The sequence below is a fragment of the Carassius auratus genome, unplaced genomic scaffold (genome assembly GCF_003368295.1).
Source record: "Carassius auratus strain Wakin unplaced genomic scaffold, ASM336829v1 scaf_tig00214950, whole genome shotgun sequence".
NCBI classification, from domain to species: domain Eukaryota; kingdom Metazoa; phylum Chordata; class Actinopteri; order Cypriniformes; family Cyprinidae; genus Carassius; species Carassius auratus.
In genome coordinates this window covers 10,001-21,761 of record NW_020527878.1, presented here as the reverse complement: position 1 = coordinate 21,761, position 11,761 = coordinate 10,001, and the positions used below count along the sequence as shown (strand labels likewise).

At 34.8% G+C, this 11,761-nt stretch overlaps 1 protein-coding gene and 1 pseudogene across 1 annotated transcript in view; one reads left to right on the top strand and one right to left on the bottom strand.

Moving 5' to 3' along the window:
- Nucleotides 1-494: 494 nt before the first annotated feature.
- LOC113093296 (DNA topoisomerase 1-like) lies at nucleotides 495-10,715 on the top strand (annotated as a pseudogene).
- A 911-nt stretch (nucleotides 10,716-11,626) lies between these two features.
- The window catches only part of LOC113093298 (heat shock factor-binding protein 1-like), a 1,638-nt gene continuing 1,503 nt past the window's right edge, over nucleotides 11,627-11,761 (bottom strand). Inside the window, exon 4 of the mRNA XM_026259096.1 lies at nucleotides 11,627-11,761. This exon is cut by the window's right edge and continues 190 nt beyond it. The gene's annotated coding sequence lies outside the window, so the exon portion shown is untranslated.

Sequence of the window (11,761 nt, the reverse complement as noted above, 5' to 3'; positions counted from 1 at the left end):
TCTAATTTGAAGAGAAAATTAAATCAATAAGGAAAGTTGCTGCTCAGAACAGCCACTGTAGAGCAGCGTCTGGTCTGATCCTCATCACTTATTCATTTTTTTTTTTTAAATATGTGCATAGACATAGAATAAAGCTTAAATAATAAAATATTAATTATAGATTTAAAAAAAATTTGCTACTAACTAAAATAAGTTGATATACTAGATGTAGTAAAATTTTTATACAAAAAAAATAGATTAAAACAAAATATTTTTAAACAAAAACTAACAAATGGCAGACACAGCTAAATTAATACAATGTAAACTGCTGTTAAAATTAATTAATAAATGTTAATAATAATAATAATAAAAATAATAATAATAAAATAGTACATAAATAATGTTAATTTAACATCTGTAACACCACAGAGATCCAAATTCACAGACGTCTTAAGTTATCCTAGCTCAAACTTCATTTGGAAAGTCTTGGGTTTGCTAGCTCTTCTGAATAGGAGATGCCTTCGGAGGAGAGACAGCTAATAATGGATCTGAACAAGTGTGATTTTAGAGGACATGCTATGCATAAACAGAAGGTGGAAGCCAGGAAGAACTTAAACAAAGAGGAGAAGGTGTTTGGTGTCCTTCATAAAATCTCAAAGTTTTAAATATGGTATAAATCAAAGTTACAGTCTTTAAATTGACCAGTGCTCCTCTGATGTTCTTCCGAATTTATAAATGTTCTCTAGTTTAACAAAGAGGCCAATCTAAAAATTGTTGACGAGTATGGATACTGTGTGTTGGACCACCATAGTGAATGCATTGGGAACTTTAAGATAGAACCTGCAGGGCTTTTCCAAGGACCATCCTAAACATGGAATGCTAAAGAAGAGGATTCAGCCTGACATCATCATCAACTGCAGCAAGTGAGGAGTCCACTATCAGAATAGTTTTTCGGGGCATATTATAGGTTCAGAAGTGGGATCATTGATGTATCACTCATAAATTCAAGGCCTAACAAAAGCACATCACAGATATGTTTCATAGAATGTTGTATGCCACTACTTTCCCTCAAGAGCTCTTTTGAAAAAACATGCATATGCAATACCAAGTAATGTTTCTCTCTACAAGCAATATAGACAATGCTGCACCCAATCTTGACTCAACTTCACGCAGTAAGTCAGACGTCTGGCAACATGAGAGTAATATTTTAGTGAGTACCTTATTTTCACTTGATTAAAATGTACTTGTTGTCCTCTCCCTTCTCTCTCTGCCTGTACATCCCTTCATTTCAAACTCATCTTCACGTCCTCTTCACCTCATGACTGTCTGACTCTGTCACCTTGTTCATAATAGATGTGATTTGATGTCACATTTTAGCACTGAGTCTAGACCAGTCAAACAGAGCAGACGTGTATTGTCACAGTCTGCCGATTTACGCTCACGTAGTTTCAGCTCAGCGTCTCATCTTCAGCCTTGTTCCTCTCACTTCCTCTCACTAATTTAATAAGGAAGCAAAGCAATCCTTTTCATCCGAATGGAGTGATGGACACCTCTCAAGAAACCTAGAGAAAATAATGGAAGAAGGACAGATTCACAACACCGTCTCCGAACCACCGCATCACTTTTCTTTTCTTTCCTGAGTCTGTTGCTTTATATGTGCTGAATTAGTGAAGGTTAAGTGAGACTATATTGGTCACTATGCTGTTGTTTTGGAAAGAAAGTACATTTTTATTTGTACAAATTAAGTGCTAGTGGCTGGATTCAGACAAACCTGATTGTAAAGTGCAATAAGGATTTTTAAAAGATGTGTTTTCATACAAAGGTCAGTAATGATATTGGTTTTCTTTCTTTTTTTCCTTTTTTGGACTTGTGTTTTTATGAATTTTTTATTATAGAATCTATTTTCATTCTTAAGGATTCCATGAAATCAGTATGAGTCTTGTGGCTTTTAGTTCATGTCTGTTAGTTTGAAGTCATCTTTATGCTAGTGATGTGCTTTTAGCTAATATACTGTATAGGCTTTTTGATATTTTCTGCCCCAACTTCATGTTTCATTAGAAAAATAAAATTGCACAGGTAAGGCTGGCAAAAAAAAAAAAGTGTTAGTCAAACCATTTAATGGAGTATTAAAGCTTTTTTTTATCTCTTATGAAAAATCTCTTTGTCACCTCCAAATTCAATCTGTTCCTTTGCAATAAGAAGGTACTTTAATACCTATCACTCGTGGTGTGTCAGGCCGAGCTGCCCTTTGTCAGATCATTAGGTTTTTCTTTCTTACTTTTTTTTTGTCTCCTGTAGGGTGAGAGGGATTTGGAAAAGTATGAGGTGGCTCGCAGACTGAAGACTTGTGTGGATGCCATCCGAGCCCAGTACCAGAAGGACCTGAAGTCCAAACAGATGAGCACACGACAGAGAGCCATAGCCCTCTACTTTATAGGCCACACAACCTGCACAGACATAATTTGTGTACTTGCACTAAATCAGAGGGCTTTCAGTCATAATGACTTTATTTGTTGGGCATTTGTTTAAACTGTGACAACCACTCAGAAATAACTGAAGGTGTTCATAGGAGGTTATATTATAGATTTTTCCCCCGTGGCTAACTTTGTTAATGGAGGTCTTTTGCACTGCATATTAATTATTTTGGTAACTGAAGTTGAGTTGCTAAATCCAAGGATTTTAGAACAAGATATTTTTGCATCTTAATTTCAATTAATGGACATTTTGGACTGAAGATCTGACAGTTACAGTATGTTTCATACTAAAATGAAATCTTTCATTCAAAAGATCAAAGTTCAGTTTCTCATGTTACGGATAATTTAAGTTACTTAATGAAGCTAGACAATAATATAATGTTGATTCATAAATATTATCCCATATATTCAAAATGTGAGAAGTATTCAAGGCTGCTTTCATTGCCCCATCGCTGGGAATTTGATTGACAGATGATCTGATCAATCATAACGCAGAATCTGCCATTTTGTCCGACAAACAAAACCGGAACAAGAGAGGTAAGATTAACATTTGTGGACTTAAACTTTGAAAAAGTTTGTGTATTGATGTCATTCCACAATTTAAAACAAAATACCTTCTTATGTTCAGTTATGCTTTATTTTGTGTTATAACTAGTAGAGGAAGAGGTGATGGGTTCACTTGCAGCTTGAACTACAAGCTACAGCGTCACAACAATTTAAAGAGCCACAAAACAATATTTAATTCTTAAAAAATAAACTACATTTGAAAACTTTGTTTCATACCATAAGTAACCTGTTCTGTTTTGTCAGTGTCCCCTTTCCTCTATTTTTCACTGTGTGAGAACATGAGGGTTGGCCTGAGAGCGCCATGGCTTCTTGGACGTGGCAACAGTAACTAAGCAACGTGGGTCTTTGCGAAGGGTCAGTTGACTATTGAATTATGCAACTTATATTGCAATAACTTACAAAACTGTTTCACATAACAGTAACTTTATTTGCCACAATGTTACTTTCTCATAACTGATGTAACTTTTTTCTCATAAGACCATTTTTGTCACAATCACAACTTTATCATACTTGCAACTATTTTTCAAAATTTCACTATAAATTCATATCTATTAGTTGAGACTATTTCTCATTTTAGCAGTATTTTCAATTGCACCTTTCTCTCAATTGTGACTGTTCTTTTTATTTATTATATTATTTAAAAGCCCTTGCTAAGTGTGCTGCGTTTAAGCTAACTGAGACTTGTTATAGCCCTTGTATATCATTGCTCTTTTGTTGATTTGATTGCTTCCTTTGTCCTCATTTGTAGGTCTTTAAAAAAAAATGAAATAATAATAAATAAATAGTTAAGATTCTGCACTATTTTTAACTCACTAACTAAATAATGAAATTTGTGAGATTGATCAGGTAACTGATCAGTTGAAGTGCAAGTTGTTTTTTCAGAACATCTCAAATCTTACTGGAGAATATGATCATCTGACAAATCAAACAAATACTAAGACAGAGTAGAATTCACATTAATGTCCCATTTTAACTTTACACTCAAAACTATTATATGCTGATAATATAAATTGTAATTTAAAAAAGAAAATCTATTTGGACCTGCTTTATTAGGGTGAGTTTTGAATGTATGATCATGTTAATTTTGATCTCCCCTCTGTGTGCTTATTAGACAGGAAGGTCAGCATATGAATCAATCATTACTACCATACGACGGTGTTAAATTGCGGGAAAATGTTCCAGAAATATAAATACCGTCATTGCTTGTCGAGTGGTCTGTTTACTTCTTCTTTCATGCATTTGGCTCAAGGATAGATTGTTATTTCAATGAGACTGATTTAAAAGCACCAACATCTGCTACCATTAATTGGTTCCATGCATATTTTAGCTAGTTTGTTTAGGCAGGAGTGGAGGAAAACAGGACTTCTGCGAAATGTCAAAATATAATTGAGAGTGCCTCTCACTATCTCTTTCCTTTCCTCTAAACCTCTGTTCTGTGCATATGATAAACTATCTAACATGTGTTTTCTGTTTCAGGTTTTTCAAAAACCTCAAGCTTTTTGTGAAAAACAAGCAGGAGACGACCTCTTTGATCGACTCAATGTGAGTGTAATGTTCTGAAACGGCAGCAAGACAGTCATAGATTTTTCATTCTGAGGGATACGATTCTCGAGAGACTTGCATCATAAGAGCTTGCGCTAAAAGAATGGTGTTTTTTTACCTTTTTAACTGTTTTTTATATATATATATATATAATATATACGTATATATATATATATTTCAGTCTTAATTTTTGCAGCTGAAAAATTCTGCCCTCACTGAAGGACAGAGAGACGGATTTTGAAAGAAAATTGAAAAATAAAAAACAGTTTTGTGTGTGTGTGTGTGTGTGAGAGAGAAAGAGAGAGATAGAGAGAGAAATGTGCCCTTTCAGTGAAGTCAGGTTGGTAATGACGGGCCATTTTGGGAAGGGAACGTTAATCTGTACTTTGGGTTCTTTCGATTGACTCGGCGAAAGGCAGAGCGAAGGGGTGAATGAGGGGAGGACGCGATAGAGTAATTCTGTCCCTCTTCCACCAACTGCTGCAAATCTTAACGCATGCTGCTGTGCTTTTACGTTTGTGCATATATGATGCTCGCATTGTTTTATATATTACACCACAGCCAGTTGCAATCATTTACCTAGCTATCTAAACAAATATTTTAATAAAGAAAAGCTTGCATAGGAGGATAAAAATAGGGTTTTAACTCACCTATTACATGTTCTATTCCTTTTCTGTACTTTTTTTACGTGCACAATAAAATGGAAGAAAATACAGCATCAATGTTTCCACTTGTTTCCACAGTTTCCACTGTTGTTTTGTTTCTTCTCTTCATATTCATATCCACACAATGGCAAAAAGGCCAAAAATAATGAAAAAGGCTAACTATAATTATATACAAACTAATATGCATGTCTACTAATTATAGTCTTATCCTTATAATACAACTTTAGAGCTGAAAAGGGACATTTAGTCATTTTATGAGGATGTCCTCAACAGTAGCTTGTCAGGTTTAGCTAACATTTGAGGACATTTAGCAGCAGTTGTGTTCCCAGAAGTATAGTTTGGTTAAAACCAGCTGTGTTGCTTTGAGTCATTTGGTGTCCTAGCCCAAATGTCACAGTGTTCCCTGGTGAACAGTGTCCAACAGACCGACGTGTTCAACATGCATCAAGTGTCTTGCCATCCGCGTGTCATCATCAGACGGCAGTGCGTGTGCTGAACATCAGCAGCGGTTGACATGCTAGGACACAGCTGGTGTCATTAGCATTTAGTATCTCTATGGCACAACTTTTTATTTTTGGGGGAAAATAATATTTCGCCTCATTTTTGGAAGCTTGGGATCCCTGATAATATCCTTCATACCATTTTTACCCCCCATACCCTTACCCTCACCCCCCCAAATATATGCATTAGAAAAAAATATTATTTTGATCACAATTATTCCAAACCAATCAAAAACATCAAACAAATTACTAATAATTACAACACTTCATGTATAAATGTTCCTCATATAACATTAGCATACTGTTAACCAACATCCAAATGACCTGTGTCCTTGTGTATATGTGTGTGTGTGTGTGTGTGTGTCACTGCTTGTGTGTCATTGTGTGTGTACCACTGCATGTTTATGTCACTGGGGTGTGCCACTTTGTGTGTGCCACTGTGTATGTGTGTGTGTGTGTGTGTGTGTGTGTGTGTGTGTGTGTGTGTGCGTCACTGCATTGTGTATCTAATTTTTTTTATCTAAAAAAGTGGTTTGTTGCCTGAAAGCAACACTATGCCATAGAGGGTTGAAGATATAACATCAAGCTTCATTAGAATGTATGACTGTACTTGTATCGTCTTCCCCTGGATCACACAGTTTCTGAAGTAAATATTTAGATTTTTAGTACATTGGTCTTAAAGGAAAAGTGAGAAAGGGTTTTAGTGTTAAAAAGATTTCAAATGGGTGTGATGTGGGCGCACATCAGACAGCTTGTTGGTTGCATAGCTTGTTGTGAGCCCTTTTTAAGACACATCTTGTTGATGTAGGCAGATTTAATGGATATGTTTTCTTTATGTCTGGAACATACAACCCATTACTCCTGAAACTCACAAATCCATTAAAGTTGGAACAAGTGTCTGATATCTTTGGAAGAAGAAAAAAGACTGCTCTGTGGAGGTTTGCTCTTGTTCTTATTTTTTTTTTTTTTTTTTTTTTTTTTTTTTTTTGTATTTATTTCTAGACAGTAAGGCAACATTGCCATCTTGTGGTTAACAGTGAAGCTGAATGGTAAAATATGATGATTTCTCCATGTTTATGTTTGAATACTACCTTTAAAGTGTTGTTTTTGCCTTTGAAGACTGAGTTCCCTTATGCCAGGATTGACTGCAAAGGTTTTAGGACATACAATGCCTCCATAACCCTGCAGCTACAGCTGAGAGAACTCCACGAGTGTCTTTTCCCTTCTCTTTCTCTCTCCTATTTTCTTTCTCCATTCTATCAGTCAAATTTTTAAATAAACATTCAGCATTCAACTAGTACAGCTTCCAGATGTTCTGTCATGGCGTCAGTATGGATTTATGTTGAATCATTTGCTTAAAATGTTTGAATATGATGCCAATATGGATTGCTGTCAAGATTGTTCAAAACAACGTTGTACATTTTGACAACTTTGAATCCACAGGAACGTATGGATATTGTTAGTATGTCAGTGTGTCCAAACTTTATGTAAGCAACATAATCAACATAGTCTCTACTTTGCGAAACACACAACGTGTTTTAGCCACAGTCAGACTGTCCATCAGGGTTATTCGTTTTCTTGTTTTTTTTAATATTACTCTGTGTGGTTTTCATTTGTATTTTGTTTTCAGGTTGTCTCTTCAATTTAGTTATGTTATGTTACATTTAGTTTCTATAACCACCAAAAGATATTCACTTTTTTTTTTTAAGCTACTTGTAAAAATAAGATTAATGTTCTAGAAATAATGGTCGTATAAATATGGTGAATTTATTTTAAATTAAAAATATAATGTTATAATTCACTGTTTTATAAATTATATTACATTTACATTTAGTCATTTAGCAGATGCTTTTATCCAAAGCGACTTACAAATGAGGACAATGGAAGCAATCAAAATCAACAAAAGAGCAATGATATACAAGTGGTATAACAAGTCTCAGTTAGCTTAAACGCAGCATACTTAGCAAGGGCTTTTAAATAATATAATAAATAAAAAGAAAACCAATAGAATAGAAAAAGAATACAGCAATCAAGTTTTTCGGCTTATTTCATTATATACATTTAATTCAACTGTTTGAGAAAATGTCCTGTTGCTCTTAGCTTGTTATAGTCATGAAATATTAAGAAAAAAACTTTTGCTTTTAGCTCACCATGACTGGTTAGGACACAGTTTGATGGATTCTCTGTGAATGGGATTCTCATTAATTACTGTATTGTGTGTTTGTGCTAATGAGAGACTGCTGAATGTCTGTGAGTAGTATAACTAACTGAGTCTCTCTAGAGTGAGCGCTGCAGTGTGTGTGCATGTGATGTGTGTGTAATGCTGGGGTGGAGGTGTCAGATCGCCACTGAGAGGAAATCTGTTTTCTGCATCCGCTACAAGATCTAATTTAATCAGCTCAGTGTGTCGCAGCGTCTCGCTCATCAGGTCCCACGTGCTTTGTGTGTGTAAGTAGTGGGCATGTTGGCCTGGAATTTACAAATTTACACAGACAAGCCTGTTTAAGGTCCTGTAATTATACACTTTTTTTTGCATTTTAACCATGTTTTTGGCTCCCCCCCCCCCCCCCCCTTGATTTCACCTCAAGTAAAAAAAAATAAAAAATTACAGTTTTCAATGAGGAAAGTGCTTTTGAATTTTTTATAACCTTTACGAATTTATCAAGCCTTTTTAAAATTATTTATATTACTATTAAGCACGATTCTCTTTACAATAAGGTGAACTTTATTTTAATGATTGATTCTGAACTGATTCTGTGCTAGTGTTATGAGCGGGTAAACCGAAGGCTTGAATCAAGGGCAATCATCGCAAATGACGCCATTATGTCGAGCGAAAAAGAACCGGTGAACCGTTTTCTTCAACCGGTTTATTGAATCGAACTGTCCAAAAGAACTACTGGTGATCCGATAACCGATGCAACCGGTTCTTCACTCGTGAACAAGTGAGTCTATTGTTCATTATCTGGCTCGGCTCGGTGTTCATCACAGCAGTTCAGTCAATGTACTGTTTGAGTGCACGCATTACTCCGGGATATTGGTTTGTTTGAACTCAGAGGGAGTGTCAGCCACATTAAAAAAAGTTAACATCTTAAATCATTGATGGATTAATGCGTATTAGAGATGCGAACCGTTTAAAACGATTCATGAATGATTCGTTCGCGAACCGGATATCCAGACTGCTTTGATTTGAACTCTCTCAGTCACAACAGACACAGAAGAGAAGACAATGCTGAATAAAGTCGTCATTTTTGCTATTTTTGGACCAAAATGTATTTCCGATGCTTCAAAAAATTCCAACGGACCCTCTGATGTCACATGGACTACTTTGATTATGTTTTTCTTACCTTTCTGGACATGGACAGTATACCGTACACACAGCTTCAATGGAGGGACTGAGAGCTCTCGGACTAAATCTAAAATATCTTAAACTGTGTTCCGAAGATAAAAGGAGGTCTTACATGTTTGGAACAGCGTAAGGGTGAGTTATTAATGACATAATTTTCATTTTTGGGCGAACTAACCCTTTAAACAGCAGAGACGGCGTTTCCTTGGTTACCGCTGTAAACAAAGCAGCTGCGCTTATAAACACTGCATTACTATGCATTACAGAGACGACATAAAAATAAGATATCATCTTAACTTTATTAAAAACCGTCAGTTTCCTTCAAAGATACATTCATATAAACACTCACCCCCATAATTCTTACTACAGCGATGGACAATGTGGCAGAGAAGTTGCTCTCTTACAACAGGGCAAACCGTGCGTTTGCAATTCAACGTAACCATCAGCGGGCGCCGCCAAAGACCTTTGAACAATCCATGGCTAACCTGCAGGCAAAGGCACTGGAGATAAGGCTTAAGGAGTTTCATGCAACCGGGCACAGGTGCATATATATATATATATATATATATATATATATATATATATATATATATATATATATAAGATCATCAGGGAAAATGTATTTATTATTATTATTATTATTTAATTTAAAGAAGCAAACTTTTTTATATTCTAGATTAATTGCATTGATTTTTTTTCTAAGCTGTAAGTCGTTACCATCAGAATTAAAACATTAAACTCTTGAAATATTTCAGTTTGTGTGCAATGAATCTACAATATAAGAAAGTCTGCATTTTGAATAATAATAAAAAAAAACTTTTCCATGATATTCTAATTTTTTAAGATGCACCTGTATGAAACTGAATCGTAAGAAAATAATTTTAATATCATGAAAAAGCATCTGAATATCTTATTATTTTTTCTCTCTCTCTCTTCTCTTCTTTTATAAAGATTGACAGCAGGAAGGAGCAGCTGGACTTGGCTAAGAAAAAGCTAAAGCAGGCCAAGAAAGAAGCCAAAGGGAGCTCAGGAAACAAGCTGTTTATGTCAGTATCTCATTCCAGACCTCTGAATAAGGGGACATTTGTTTGCTCTTCCAGCTATTAGAGTCCCTTTGTAGATGAATATGATATACACATGTATAAAACATTTTATGTGAGTTCAAGGTCGTGGAGAAGAACAAGAAAGCTGTGCAGAGGTGAGGAACAGCTGCTGAAGATGGAGGTTCAGGCTACAGACAGAGAGGAGAACAAACAGATCGCCGTGAGCACCTCCAAATTCAACTACCGTGGCCTGGTGATGATGTCACTCTCAAATAAACCAACATGCTACACAGACAGATATTAGAATATTTTCAGTGTTTCTTTACTTTATTTTCTGCTTCTAGGTGTAAGAACATGGAGGTGACACTGGAAAAAATGTATAACAAAACCTTAAAGGATAAGTTTGCCTGGGCTATCGACATGACTGAACATGACGTTGTGTTCCGAGTGTGATTTATCTTCCAATATATTTTATGCAAAATTTAATTGAATCTGTTAACTAAATTGTGCGGCCATGTTTTAAAGATGTTGGCCCTTTTATATTGTTCAGTTTTTATATCAACCAGATTCACATGTTCCAAGTTATTTTAAGAAAGTTTAATAAATGGTCTTTCTTTGTAATAAAATCCCTCAGGTTTTTTTTACTGTTATTACGAAAGCTTTTTGAGAGACAAAACTCACAAAATATATATATGTATATATATATATATATATATATATATATATATATAGGTTATATTTCACCCCAAAATCAGAAGGAAAAAAAGGAGAGAATAAAAAAGAAAATAAAGGTTATTAATTTAGAACTATAAGATTTTTTATTTATGCATTGTGACATTATCATCACAAATATGTTCAAAATATACAGTAATTCTCATAAAAATAATGTGGGAAAAAAAATAATACAGTAACGAAAATCACCTGGGCCTGATCCAGGTTTATTAGATTCTGTACAACTAATTTCCATGATTCGCGAATGCATTTTTATTATAAATCTAATATAAATTAGATTTCATTTAAAATATGAATTATTTTGGGGGAAAATACTCATGGTTTGACCCTTTTTTTTTTTTTTTACTGATTTGTTTTAAGACCAATATAATCTACCAATGCAAGTCATTTTCCCTCCCGGAGTCCAGATTCAAAAATAGATTTTTCTTGGGTTGGAAGTCTTCTCAAGTGATTTAGTCAAATTTTAACTGAAGCACTTGATGTACCGCATTATGCTGTAGACCTTTGATAGTGGCATGGTTTTAAATTGCATAGAAAATGTGTTAATCATCATCTCACCCAGCTTAAATATTGATCAGATAAACAAAGTCATTTCTAAGAATTCAGTCAGTATTAGCTTGTACATATTTGACCCAAGAGATTTTGCATATAAGCATATGTTTTCTCTGATATGTTTAACTTACTTGCAACTGCTAGAGAGGAGCAAGTGAAACAGTGAAACATAGTGATGTTACAAACTTCTCAGTTTGGCTATACCAGTAAAGAGACATAAGGACACAGGTTTTAATAAACAACTTTAATTCGACAAACAAATTCACTTTAACAGGAATGGTGTTAGTTTGGCACTTGGGCTAGTGCTCTTACAATAATGCAGGGTTCGGTTCTACAGTTGAATGTCATGTTTAAAAAGTCCTTT